Source organism: Pinus tabuliformis, chromosome 7 (assembly GCF_031772625.1).
Source record: "Pinus tabuliformis cultivar Carrire ecotype Pingquan chromosome 7, CPIR1, whole genome shotgun sequence".
In the NCBI taxonomy this organism is placed as follows: domain Eukaryota; kingdom Viridiplantae; phylum Streptophyta; class Pinopsida; order Pinales; family Pinaceae; genus Pinus; species Pinus tabuliformis.
The window spans coordinates 245,615,025-245,629,771 of NC_142293.1; positions in this window are offsets into that span (position 1 = coordinate 245,615,025).

Here is a 14,747-nt window from a genome sequence, read left to right on the forward strand (position 1 = left end):
CTAAGATTGCAGCGACAGCTAAAAGTAATTACTCTTGGGAGCATATCAAAGAAATGGATGGTTCCTGATTGGTGTTATGTGGAGGCATATGGAAAGAATGGGAAAAATGTTCACACTGAAGCACCTTCAATAGAAAATACCGCCCTTGACTGCATTCTGCCTTGTGTAGATGTGGCAACAGCTGAACAATCTTTAAATCAGAGAAAAATAGTGAACATTTAGTAGACCTTATGAGGAGGATGTTGTCTTCATTGCAAATGATTGGCATACATCTCGTCTTCCTTGTTACTTGAAGATTCTTTCACAAATGCCAAGGTTACATATTGCATACATACCTTGAAGAATGGGGTCTATATATATATATATATATTCAGTTTGAAAAGCTTCAAGGCACATGAAAAGAGACATTTGAAGATAGAAAAAGGCTCAAAATGAAAAATTTTGGTTCAAAGCTGTGTTTTTGTAATTACACAGCAGTTTCGTAGCGCGCTACGAAACTGCTGTAGGAGCATATTATGAATTAGTAGACCAATTTTGAGAGACAAAGGGAAATATTTTCAAAGGGGAATCTCTGCAAAAGATCAATTACAAAGTGTCAACATTCAGCAAGGGCAAAACAAGTAGAAGGAGGACATTTTTGTTGAATTCTAAGCTACATGTTATAAAAGTGGAAATTGTTTCATAGCTAGATGATGCTTCAGGCAGCATTAAAGGAGCTATTTGTCTTAATTCAAGTGTGGGATCAGATTTCATGGTTGATTTAATGCATTTCATATGATTAAAGAGACAGCTTGGTCAACAGAAGGATTCGAAGATGAGCATAAGAATGAAACTCTAAAAAGGAGGAGTTTTGTTTCCCTGTTTTTACTAGTCAACTTCTAGAAGCGTTTCTGAGCATTTGAAAGCTTATCTCTAAAACGTGAAAGAGGTTTTCATTCATAAGATACTGAAATACAAAAACCTCTTCCACTTCCTTCAAATCCATTATGATTTGAGAGAAATGAATGATCAAACTTGCGCTACGAAACTGCTGTAGGTGCAAGTTTTCCACAGGCATATTTCTCTGTTTAACACCTGTTTTTCAAAGTAATATTTTGGACGGTAGGAAAGGTGTTTCAAAAAACCAAGAGAGGTTTTTGTTAAGAATGGATTGGTTCACAAAAGCCTCCTTCAGTTTTTCCAAATACATTTTTTATGAGAAGTTATGAGCTCTGTCCCAAGACCTATTTTTCAGCCAGAACAGAGTAAGGGACAGTTTCCTAGTTTCTAGGAACAACAAAAGGATGAGTCATCAAGGGCCAGCTGGAAGGTTATGGGCTTCATCAAATTCGACTTCATGGATTTTTATGTGTCAAAAGTAGTGTTTAATGCTTAGATAAGGTTGTTGTAATCATGATAAGGAGTTACACTCCTAGTTGTATTAGGTCTCTAGGACTGCTAGTTAGGTGTCATTTGAATTTAATAGTCAGTTTTGAGTGTCATTAGGTGTCAGGTCAGGTAGAATTCGAATTTTCCTCTTCCTAGAAGAGGAATCTAAGCATGTAAAGAGCTCTATATATAGCAGAACATCTGATGTACAAAGGGTTGGAAATTTTATGGAAAAGCTTGTATTTGGCCTATGTAAGACTCATTTTCAGTAATACATGCTTGACTTTACTTCTCAGGATTCATGAAGGATTTTTTATGTTCAGAATATGTGATGTTGTCCTTTTCTTAATTCTTACAGTGGTATGGATGTATAATCACTCAGAATTCACTGAATGTGCTCTGACTTCTTGTATACATTTATAAACTGTGTGGTCCCATATGAGTTTATGTTCTGAATGTTTAAATGCTGAATGCCCTGACTTCCATGTAGGGTTGAGTTCATTGTTATATTGAGGTGTTGTTGACTCCATAAGCCCAATGGATAGTTTTGTTTAATGTGTTTCCACCATTCATATTTTTCACAGTTGTTCTATAAGAGTTAGCCATCTTATCTTTAATCAAAATCATTAATCCATCAAGAGAGAGCCCTCTCAGGTTGAGGAGGCTAAGCCTCAGCCTAAAGTAGGTTGAAATAGTTACTTAGATTCAACCTGACCAGCAGCCTATCAGGATCTGATTTTGAGATAACACTGCCCATCACTCAGCTTGCAGAAAACTGTGTCCCTCTAGCTCTACGCTGATGCTCTACATGGTTCCCTCTGCCTTGGAAAATTATCAATCCGACAATATTACCTCTCTATCAGCTCACTCAAAGAGAGATACCCATGAAAATATATCCCTCTTGGCTAGAAATGCGCAATCCCTCATGGGATTCAAATTGTTTCTTTCTACATCAAGTTGGCCCTTACTTCAGTGCTAGATTTGCTCTTCCTGTTTCACATCAACAACTCTGATACCATGTGAAAATTCCTAAATCTAACAATCTCAGGAATCCTACTGCAACCAACCAAATCTACTTCACCTAGGTCGTAAATTACATTACAAACTTATTTCATATTTCTTCTTGAAACATTGAATTAAATTACTGAAGCAACCTACACCAAATTAAATATGATTATGAAACATAGAAACTGAGCAAGGAAATACAAACACATAGGACACCATTATTTTTGGACAAATGTCCCCAGAAAAACCCAGTGTGGAAAAACCGGTGCAACAGCTGACGATTTTATTTTATTATGCAGCAGTGAAATTTGAGTACATCTATGGATGCCCAACTAACAATCCAAATAACAAGAAAATCTGGTAGAGATATTCCCTAAGAAACCCTTGCACTTGTGTTTCCTGCACTCGCATTCCTACACTTGTGCATTCCTATACTTGTGTTCCTGCACTCGTGCGTTCCCACACTCACGTTCCTACACTCATGCATTCCTGCACTCGCACATTTCTGAACTTGCAAGTTCCTGCACTCACGAGTTCCTGCACTCACATGTTCCTGCACTAGGAATAACTCAGCCTCTTGCTACTACCTCTCCAGATATGGAAATCTTCCTCCAGATCATTGTCCTTGCCCTTCTACTGCAAAAGATATCTTCGATTAGAATTTCCTCTTAAGAACTTCTCACTTCAGAAATTCAATCTCTTGATCTCTCAGTGTATGTTCGAAATGGCCCTCAAGCCCCTTCTTATATCTTCTTGTTGGACAACCAACAACCTATATTAACTCCTAATCAAAGGCTCAGATCGTTTTGACTTGATCTCCATCCTTTTCTAGAAGTTTCACCCACAATTAGATTAATACTGTTTAATATTTTAATTTTCCTAAGTTTAGACTTAAGAACCCCATTAAAAGTATTAATTATTTTAATATAATCATCTCTGGGTGGAATTTCCTAAAACAGTTTATGGGTTCTTTGAAATGCATGCGCCTAAGCCTCCCTGAAAAATTTGAGGCTTAGTCCTAGCAATTTCATTGGTCCTTCTCTTGATTCCAATGACTAATTGAACCAACCATGGTCTTTCAAGCTTGAATTTCATCAAATGAAATATATTCACTACTTTAGGATCAATGTGACTAGGGATTTATACTAGATCAATTAAAACAACAACAAGATTTTGTAATATTCCCTTTTTCTTCAATCATATGTGATTGATGTTTTATTTGTCAACCCTTTAGGGATTCATATATTCTTGGAATATTTCTACCCATATATTTCACTATTGTATCTTCTTGAATGCAAAGTTCTCATTTTTTCATCTTTTTAAGGGAAATATCTATTCAAATGGTCTCCTTTACATCCCAAAATTTGAGTAATGGCCTTCCTCTTTTCCCTAGTGGGTCTTCCATTTTTATTTCATATTGGGTAAGTTGATTTTGTTGATATCACTTATGACTATTTTTCTTGAACAATGTCTTGAAACCCTTCTTCCTCTAATCTGACTTTTCCTTCTTATCTCTCCAAGATTTTTTAAAAGTCTCTTTGACTTTATTTTTCTTTTACAAGTACTTGGTCTTTCTAATGGTTTCAACCAAAGTCCTAGTTTCATCAAAATGAATCTTGTATTTGTAAAAAGATGTCAGACCACATAAGAGCCTTTGAATTTCATTTTCTTCTCCTTAATGAAGCCCATATACCTTAATAGCTCCAAGAAATTTCTTTCATACCCCTCCATGGTCATGCTTCTAAATTTGATTTCAAAAAACTCTTGCATCTTCTTATCATATTAGTGCTCTAAAAGATATTACTACTAAAAATATTTCTTGAATTACTTCCAAGAAATCATTTTCTTATCGATGTGCTTGACTTGTTTTAATTTGTCCCACCATATATATATATATATATATATATATATATATATATATATATATATATCCTTGCGAATGATATTGGATATTGTAGCTTCTAAGTTAGATTAGTAGCATTGAAGATACTTCCTGATTCGAAGTAACCAAGTTTTAGAATCATCTCCCCTCCTAATTTCACCATCAAAAGTAGGTGAATTAAGCTTTTGAAGCACCCTGCAAGTTTTCCAACTCATTTATTCTTCTTTGATGCCTAAAATGAGACATTTATAGGATTCTCTTGGAATTATTGGATGCATATAACCTTCTAGATGAATGAGTTGGTGAATGATGATACCATTGATCTCTATTGGCACTTCTTCAGTATGGATCCTCTATAATATTTCCTCCTTACATGAGTTCTTCCTTATTTCTCATATCTTGACTTTGATCCATTACTTATTTGTCTTTGCAGTTGATTTAGGCTCTACAATTGCTAATTTTTTATGTGATTTTTCTCCTTTTGTGTCCTTATTATTCTTTCATTGTCATCCTTGTAAATCTGCGCTTATATTCTCAAACTCCTCATAGTTTTTACCAATTTAGTTGGTTCCACTCTACTTCTATTCCATTATATTTTGTCTTTGCATTACACAAATTAATACTTAGTATTTTATCCTTCACCTAATGACTATAAACTATTTTATGTTGCTTTATATCTTTGATTTTTAATATTGAGTTGATCTTGTTCTGTTGACACCCCTAATTTTGCAAAAATGTTCATAAAAGTACATTTTATTAGATTAGAAAAAATTACAAATTTTTGAAATCATATAATGATAAAGAAAACACAATTGTCATCTAGTTTTAGCATCTAAAAACATTTTTAAGGCCCTCAAAAATGCCCTTAAATTTATGCCTAAAAAACATAGGAAAAGTTTATACAATTTCATAATATGGTTGTTCTTATGTTCTGCATATGTGGCATCTCAATCCACATGGCACCTTGGGGTGGTGCTAAGTCACCTCCATTACCACTAGACCTTCCTTATCATCACCTAACATCATGATATCTCATTTTCCTTTACCTTCTTCCTTTTCCCATTTTTTTATTGTCTTGTCTTCTTTCTTCTCTTTCCTTTCTTTATATTTCTCCTCTATATCTTTGGTCCCAACTGGGCCCTGCTATTCCATCTAGCAAATTGATTGTTCCTACTGCCACATGGAAGTTATTTTATTAACTGTAGGGATGGGTGGATCCCATCTCCTCCTTTACCTCTCCATTCTCCTAATGCATACAAGATGTGCCCTCGTGAATCCAACCATGGTGATAAATCCCACTAGATCTATGATCCACATTACTATGTGGGATTTTGAAATGCACAATAATTAATTTTTCTCAACCACCCAATATCATGGTTTACCCCAAATCTATTGATCACCACATGGAATACATTTATATGCCATGAAAATTTTAGAAAAGTTGTACGACCATTTAACAAGAGTTTCAATACTCCTTGGGTAGTACTAGAACCTGTCAACATGGCATGGCTTCCATACTAGACCAAAAACCCCTACCACTACACAAGCATACCCTCCTCGAGCCTATCACAATAGAACAACCACCTTGACACTTGAATCATGGGACGCCCACATCACCACCACCACGTCATTATACATGTGGCTTCCACATGATCACTGACATCATCATGTGGAAAAATTCCCAAATTTCCAAAATTTCAATAATTTCAAGAAACCATTATAACTTACAAGAATGCCCCTTGCTCAATCTCTGCATGAAATCTAATCTATACTTTGTCCCATACAACCCAAGTGTTGCAACCAAGCTCTAGTACCAATCTATGACATACCCATGGCACATAACTAAAACATAGTTGTGTTTGGGGCATTTCAAAAAATGTTTCTTCATGAAATTCAACTTCTAATATAACTCTTTATTATACAATAAATGCAAGAAATGTGCATGTCATACACAAGATAATGCAAATGACCAAGAAACATTAAATATGTGAAATGCAAATGCTCAAAGGCATATTTAGCCTTAAAACATAAATAATTGTTAAATAAACATAGGGAAAGTATAATTACAAAGGAACATAGAAAACACTTGTACTTTAATGCAATAATCACCTACTAAGTGTAGACATCAAATATTTCATCTAATCATAGACTCTGTTTCACATTCACTTTCTGTGACAAGCCACCTTTAAGCTCAAGCTACGATACCATAAGGTCGGGTTCCTAGGAAAACTCTATCACTCCAAGGAAATTATCTCTCAAGCTTTTTCTATCACAAGGTTTACACAGTAGTCACAACGACCAAGCATACTCAACTAGTCCCAAGACAATTCCAGTTTCTAGCTCTATTTCCCTTTTAGATTGCACAACCCAAGGAAATGAATATCTTTCTTCACAATGATTTCCCTTAAGCTATTCCATTTCCCACTAGGGATTTAGTGCTATTGGTTAAGAAATCTCAATGTTAAAAACTCCATCTATAGACAATCTCACTAGAAAATATGAAAAATGTTATGAGCTAGAACATAACAAGGGTTCTCACATAGCCATTAACAATGAATTTCTACAATAAAATTATTTTTCTCTCCAAAAGACAAGAACACCAAAAATAAATAGAAAACCTCAAATCCCAAAAGATAAAATTAAATATACTTACTCTCAAAATAACACATAAATTACACAGAAACTCACCTGTGAAGCATATTGTAAACATTGTGGGAAGCATAGTTAAAAGGCACGTAAGCGGGTTGGAGAAGAGATGCACGAAAGTGGGACATCATATATATATATATATATATATGGGTTGGAGAAGAGATGCACGAAAGTGGGACATCATATATATATATATATATATATATATATATATATATATATATATATATATATATAGAAAGTGAGACATAAATAAACAAAAAGTAAAGTGTGGTAGGCTAGCTAGAACAATAGGGAGAGGAGTCCTTACGTGGTTTGTTTGAAATTGAATGAAATATTGGTAAATTATGAAAACCTTGGAACCACACCATAATTTTATTACCCGCAATTAGTATTAGTTAAGTACACTATAATTTTATGATATTTATTAGAGAGGTTTTGGCTTTAAGTTTTATATAATAAATTTTTATATGTATATTTACAATTTTCTATTAGTTTTTCTTTGGCTAAACAAATTTAAAATCTATCCAAAGTTTAATATTATGAAATAAAATTTATTATTTTTAAATAAAATTTATTTCTATTTATCTCAAATATGATTGGTTGAAATTTCTCTCCTCTTATTGTGTAATGATACAAGAATTGACTTTTGTGTAGTCTATTAGTAATTACTATGTACTATATCACTAATTAGTATGTACCATAAATACAAATGATTTGTAACTAAATTCAAAAATTCCATTTTCTCATTGGTGAAAAATATTGAATAAACAATTTTTATGGGTTTTATTTTTTAATTTACAAAAAAGTAATTTGAAAAAAATATGTAAAAATAACATGTGTACAATTTGTACAACTCTCATTATATCAATCTATATTCTAATGACATGACATGCGTACTATAATATGAGCATTATATAAAAAACATTGCCATCATTCAATATTAAATAAATAATTATTAACTTGTTATCATTCTCTTCAATGTCAATTATATATATATATATATAACCTTTATCTACCAAAAAACTGTGTAATTATATTAAAAAAAATTAATAAAAAAAAGGTTAAACAAATATTCATATAACTCATTTTACAATTTTATTATTGTTTGGAGTACATACAACACATCATGACATTAAAATATTTTATTAAACTAAGCGGAAGGAAATGCTAGTTATGTGACCTTGTTTATATATAACATCATTTAATTCACCTTTTATAACTTGGGTCCACATTTATGTAGACAAATATATCGTGCCATAACTTTATTGATAAACACGATTTTAACAAAGATCTCTCAGTGAATAATCCGTGGTTGAGATCTGTGGAATGATGGTTTTGGATGGTGGTTTATGATCGGCCCAAGGGCAAGAATTATAGTAGTGGCATGTTTGTTTCATTATGTTATGACCAAGTCCTAAGGTGAGGGTGAGTACTATAGCAGTGGCATGTTTGTTTTGTTATGTTATGATTGTCTTGAGGGTGAGCTATAGCAATGGCATGTTTGTTTGTTATGACCAAGCATGAAGAGTAGCATTATAGTAGTGGCATGTTTGTTTCGTTATGTTATGATCAGCTTAAGGGTGAATTATACTAGTGGCATACTTGTCTGTTATGACTAGGCCCGAGGGTAAGCTCTTTAATAATTGCATGTTTGTTTCGTTGTGTTACGATCGATGATGGTTTGACTTTTTGGACATTGTGTTTGATGATCAGGCTTGAGGCTGAGCTCTATAGCAGTGACATGATTGTTGTGTGATGGTTCAAGTCTTCAAACATTGTGTTTGGTGATCAGGCCTCAGGGCAAGCTCTATAGTAGTGACATGATTGTTATGTGATGGTTTGAGTCTTCAAACATGGTGTTTGGTGATGTTTGGCGATCAGGCCCAAGGGAAAGATTTGTAACAGTGGCATGTTTGTTTCATCGTGTTATGATTGATGATAATTCGAGTCTTTAGGCGCTATGTTTGGTGATCAGGCCCAAGGGCGAGCTTTGTAGTAGTGGCATGTTTGTTTCTTAGACATATATACTCTGAGTGGTTGAAACCTGTTTTTGTTTCGGGTCTCTAATCTTGACTATGTAAGTATGCATCCCTCACAAATCAAAACTCAGTTTATAGGTTGGCTGGTTATATGGTATAGTTTGTTTAGTGATAATTATGAGTTTGAGTTTGGTGAGTCTCGGTATATTTTTTTGTATAGGGGTTATTGGCGCGACTGATCTGTCCATTTTGTTGAGCAATTAGATCTTTTGTAGCACCAACAAAATGCTAATTTGTAGAATGCACCCTAAATATGTCATTCTATAGAATGATTAATTTTTGTATAATATATATATAGTTCTATATGGTTTTTGGGCTTATTTTTAAGCTAGATTGGATTCGAGAAGAAGCATGGTGATCTGGGTTCAATAATGAACAATTATGAAGGCATGAAAATCCTTGATGATGATTTCATGATGTTCAGAATCGGTGGTATGTGTTTTGGGATCTTATGTGAGTGTCGCAATTGATGTTCAGTATATCACAAGAGCAGGTTCTGAGAAGGGTTTTATGTGACTAGAATGATGAGCAGGTTGGAATAGATTTTGGACATGGTATAACAAGTTATTGACAACAGTATCACAATAGTAGTTTGAAGATTCATTTTGAAGAGCAAGTGGATCTAGCTTGAAAGATTTTGAAAAGAGGTCCACGAGAAGATGAAGAAGGAGGTGGGTGCCTCCATTGAGTTTGGTGCCTCGATTAGGTCGAAGCCTAAAGCAAGTTGACACTTGCTCATCTTTGAGGTTGGTGTCTCAATTAGGTTGTAGCGTATAGTGAGTAGGTTCTTGCACATTTTCGAGCTTGATGCCTCAATCAGGTTGCAGGTTACCATAAGTAGTTGCTTTCATATCTTGGGGGTGGGTGCCTCTAGCGGATTCATGCCTGCAAATCTATGTAATGAATTGAAGAGGAAGAAGAAGAATAATTTTTGGTTTTCTCTCGTATGGGTTTACATGTAAAAGATTGTATCCTCTTATGTTGATGTGATGGATTCTTGATGTATTGTTGATGCGATGATGGCTTCTTGATGCATTGTTCTATTTATTGATATGCTGCAAATAATCATGACACATTGCTACATAATTGTTCATTATAAAATTGTTGTGAAATGATCAAATTGTTGCCACATTGATTCCCCCCTAGTGTGATCTTTTGTCTAACAATACATTCCATCCAATCATAGACTCGGTTGCACATTCACTCTCTATAACAAGCCACCCCTAAGCTCAAGCTAAGATACAATAAGGATGGGTCCCTAAGAAAACTCTATCACTCATAAGTAATTATTTCTCAAGATTTTTCTATTACAATAAAGAGACAAATAAACTAAAGTGTGATAGGCTAGAGAGAACAATAGAGAGAGTCCTTACATGGTTTGTTTGAAATTGAATAACATATCAGTAAATCATGAAAACCTAGGAACCACACCATAATATAGTTATTATTATGATCCACAATTATTATTAGTTAAGTACACTGTAATTTTATGATATTTATTAATTAGGATTTGGCTTTAAGTTCTATGTTATGAATCTTTATATGTATATTTAGTTATTTATATATAACATAATTTAATTCGCTTTATTATATCACAAACTACATTATATATGATTTAAAATATTATATTTTAAAAATTAAAATGAGATACCTGTCACAATTATTACAGAAAACCAAAATTTTATTTAATTAAAATTATAAAATTTTATCTAATTAAATTGTTGACCATTTAAATTAATTTAAAACTCGCAAAATTTCAAAAACAAGATTATGTTAAGATATTGAATCTAAAATTTGTTCATTTATTATTTTGAATTTAAATCTATATTCACACTATAGTGATCATTTAATTTTATATATAGCTAGTGATCATTTAATTTTAAAATGAGAAAATGAGGAATGGGAGAGAGGAAGGGTATCTTAAATATTTAATGAACTAACTATAGTGAACTAAGAAGTGTTGAATTGGAAAGATAGAGACAATAAAATTGTTGTAAAGAGTTTATAGAATTTTGAATATGCTAAAACTTAAGAGAACTAATAAGGAAGGTTCATATCAAATAAATTAATATGAGTATAAATGATTTATTTATTTTTTTAGATTTTTTTGTTTGAGTATGGTTTTAGAAAATCAATCTAAGTATTTAATTCAACTGCAAAATTTTAATTTTAATTTTTATAATTCAAATATAAATTTATAATTAAATATTTTAAATTTTTTTTTAAGAAAACACAATTTTTTAAAGAAAAAATTTAAATTAAGAATCATTTTTATTTTTTATTTTTTTTCAATATATATATATATATATATTTCTTATAAATATCATTATAATACAACTAATTAATCAATAAATATCTAAATTATTTGAATTTTAAAAAGTTTAATTATAGAAGATACAATATGCCTTTTTAAGATAACTTATTCTAATGACAATAAAACCTAAACAATATTTTAATAACCATGCATGTTAAACAATATTTTAATAGCCATGCATGTTCTTAAGAAGGCAATAAACTTTAGCCACTAAACTAATAAAAAAATAACTCTTACATATAAAATCTTATCATAACACTTCCTTATTAAATCAACACTATACTAAAAAAAATAATCTTAAATCACATTTTAATTAAATTACATGAAAATTTCAACTTTACATGGTAAACCATACTTATACTTATTCTAGCTCTATATTATAATTAATACTTACATACTAAGTAAATATTTTGTTAATAAAAAATAAGTTTAAATCATACTTTAAAATAAAATTTATTTTAAATGACCATTCCAAAATGTACACCATATCGATGATAATCTCAAACGTCGTGTTATTCATGGACCATCTCGATGTTGTCTATACAAGAATCAGGTTGAAGACATAAACAATCTCTTCCTTCACTACCCAATGACGAATCGGGTGTGGCATCAGATATACATCTCCCTTGATATCAAGATCAGTTGCAATGGAACTCAACTCACAAATGCTTGGTAAACTTGGTGGAATTCAGCAGTATCACAGAAAATTAGAAATCTCCCCTGCTAGTCTGCTGGGGTATTTGGCTGGTCAGGAATCAATCCATATTTCAGGAATCTCCCTTCTAATGGGCAACAATTTGCAATCACATTGCCGCATTATATCACTTGATTCCTGAGGAGCTGGCAACAAAACCCACTTGTGTCATTACTCTTGAAGTAATTGATCATACCTTCCGATGGGCATATTTTGATGGGTCAGCACAAGACACCAGATGTGGGGGTGGAGTAGTACTATACATAACTGAAAGCCATTTTTACAAGCTCAAAATGGGATTGGGGAGGGGCACCAACAATTATTCTGAACTCAACGTCTCAAACACCTTCTCATTTTTGCACTTGAGCAAAACTGCGATAAGATTTAGATCTTTGGGGATTCAAAACTAGCTATCAATTGGATCAACACTGCATCTCATTGTCACATGCACATACTCAGGGGTTTACTTGATGAAGTCATCACACTAAAATCACAATTTGATTTTATTGTATGCTCACATATATACAGGGAAAGGAATTCATCCCTGGTGTTCTTTCCAAGAAAGCCGCACAACAACACAAGGGGCAGTGGATAATACAAGAACACCGAGATCGAGATATATATCATTACTTCCAGGGATGATTCTGAATGATCTGCCATGATCATTCGACATCTTTTTAACATATTTGTTTTTTTGTTTGAACTAAATAAATGAATTATGATGTTCTTTACATATATATTTATATCTTTTTTATATATATATTTTTAGACCTAATTGAAGATGACAATAGATCAATGACTTGTTCCATCTCTAATATTTTAGATATCCTTTATGCCTATAATACCATATGTAATTTTCTTTTTGATAATAGAAATTACCATTTTTTTGAAAGGGAAAAAAATCCTTGTATTACATATAATAGTAATAGGGAAATGGAAAAATATATAAATATTTCACAATGATTAGATACCATTAATATCGTAAGCTTGGGTTGCTTTGATTTTTGGATGTGCTTTACTTAACTTTGATTTTTGCATTGAATAAATCATGGTAATGACTAAAGGTAGGCTATGGTAGGAATAAGGTGATGTTAATGTTTAACTAACAACGTGGAAAGTGGTGGACCATCATGTGTGGAAAGTGTCTTTTAAAGAGAGAAGAGTTAATGGCATGCGTGATGTGAAGTTTTAGCTATTCATAACCGAAAAGGTCATTGGTGTGATGTGCACCAAAAGTGTCATTGATAAAAGTCATTGATGTGATGGAGCTTACAATTTGAATAAAAAATTAAAATACACTTTTTTTTAAGTTAAGGTGAGTAGCATTGTGTCTTGATTTAATTGGATGTAATTTCAGTAGTTTGGGAAAAAAAATTTCTTTACTCAATTTTAATTTAATATATATTTATAATAATTATATCATTATAATAAATTAAATAGGTATATTTTTATACAAAATTTAAAAATATTTAAAAAATAATATTAAAAATCAAAATTTTAATTAGAATTTATTTATACATAGTTTTGTTTATATGTGGGGGTGAATTATATTATTTGAAAAAATTGAAAATTATATAGCAGTTTTCAAAAATCAGATCGGTCTCTCACAAGGGAGCTTAGACCATATTTAAAACTATACTCTTTTTAAGGATGAGAGAGCCAAATGAAATATGAAAGATGCAAAAATGATCAGATTATAATTAAAACTTTGGCCTAACTACCTTGTACAAAAGAAGCTACAAATATGTAGTCACAAACCAAAACCATATCACAATCAGGTTGAGGGGTCTAAATATGATCCTGTAACCAAGATGGGTGTTGTAGGGTCTGCTAAATTCTATCCTGTCACTGGGGGGATGCTAAGGTAATGCTCAATATTCTCCATCCTCCTATTGAGATCATTTATATGCTTGTGTAAGTGCTCAAGGGATTGAAGGATATCCAAATGAGATTCATGACATCTAAGATAGTTAGCCACATCAGAAATTTCATCAACCAACTAAGATCAATTTTATGCATATACTAGTTAAACCTGCCTCTTGTATGACAAGCATCTGAGATCTAGTTTTCCCATTCAGTTAAAACCTCTGTTTTTAAAAGGGAGGTTCTATTAGAAGAGGCTACCCTCTCCATACTAGTGATTTTATCTTGCGTAGGAGCATGAGTGAGCTCCCAATAATGAGATGCAAAACCTTCAATTCGATGATGCATATAACTTCGCGTCTAGTAAACCTGCTCCTAATAAGAAGCAACCCCCCTGCAGACTCGAGCCCGTTGGCACGACATGAAGAACTAGACATCTACATATCGAAATAAAGTCCTTTTCCATTGACCAAGGGTAAACCTAGGATCCTAGGGATGCCCAGAACATGTAATGCCAAAAAATACAAAATGGATAGCATAAGAACTAGTTGGAATGAGAGCCAAAACAACAAAATGGCTATATGAAGGCCATGACCACACCTCGAGCCACTAGCTTATCTCATTCCACTATTCTATTTGTTGACAAGGAAGCCCCCATGCAAACAAATCAGTGATAGATCCATCACCATAAAAGAAAGATGAAGCTAGTCCGTAGACTAAGAAGGAAGGGAGAAACAAAAAATAGATCCAAACTCCTTCACCCACCAAGACTCCTCACACCATCGAGGCCCCAATTAACCACCTTCCCCACAAAAAAACTGCATAGGTGCCACGATACAATCACCAAATAAAAGAGTGCTCAAGACCACAAACAAAATATAACTAACACAAAATGGGAAAGATCTAATAGTCCCCAACCTCAGGGTGATG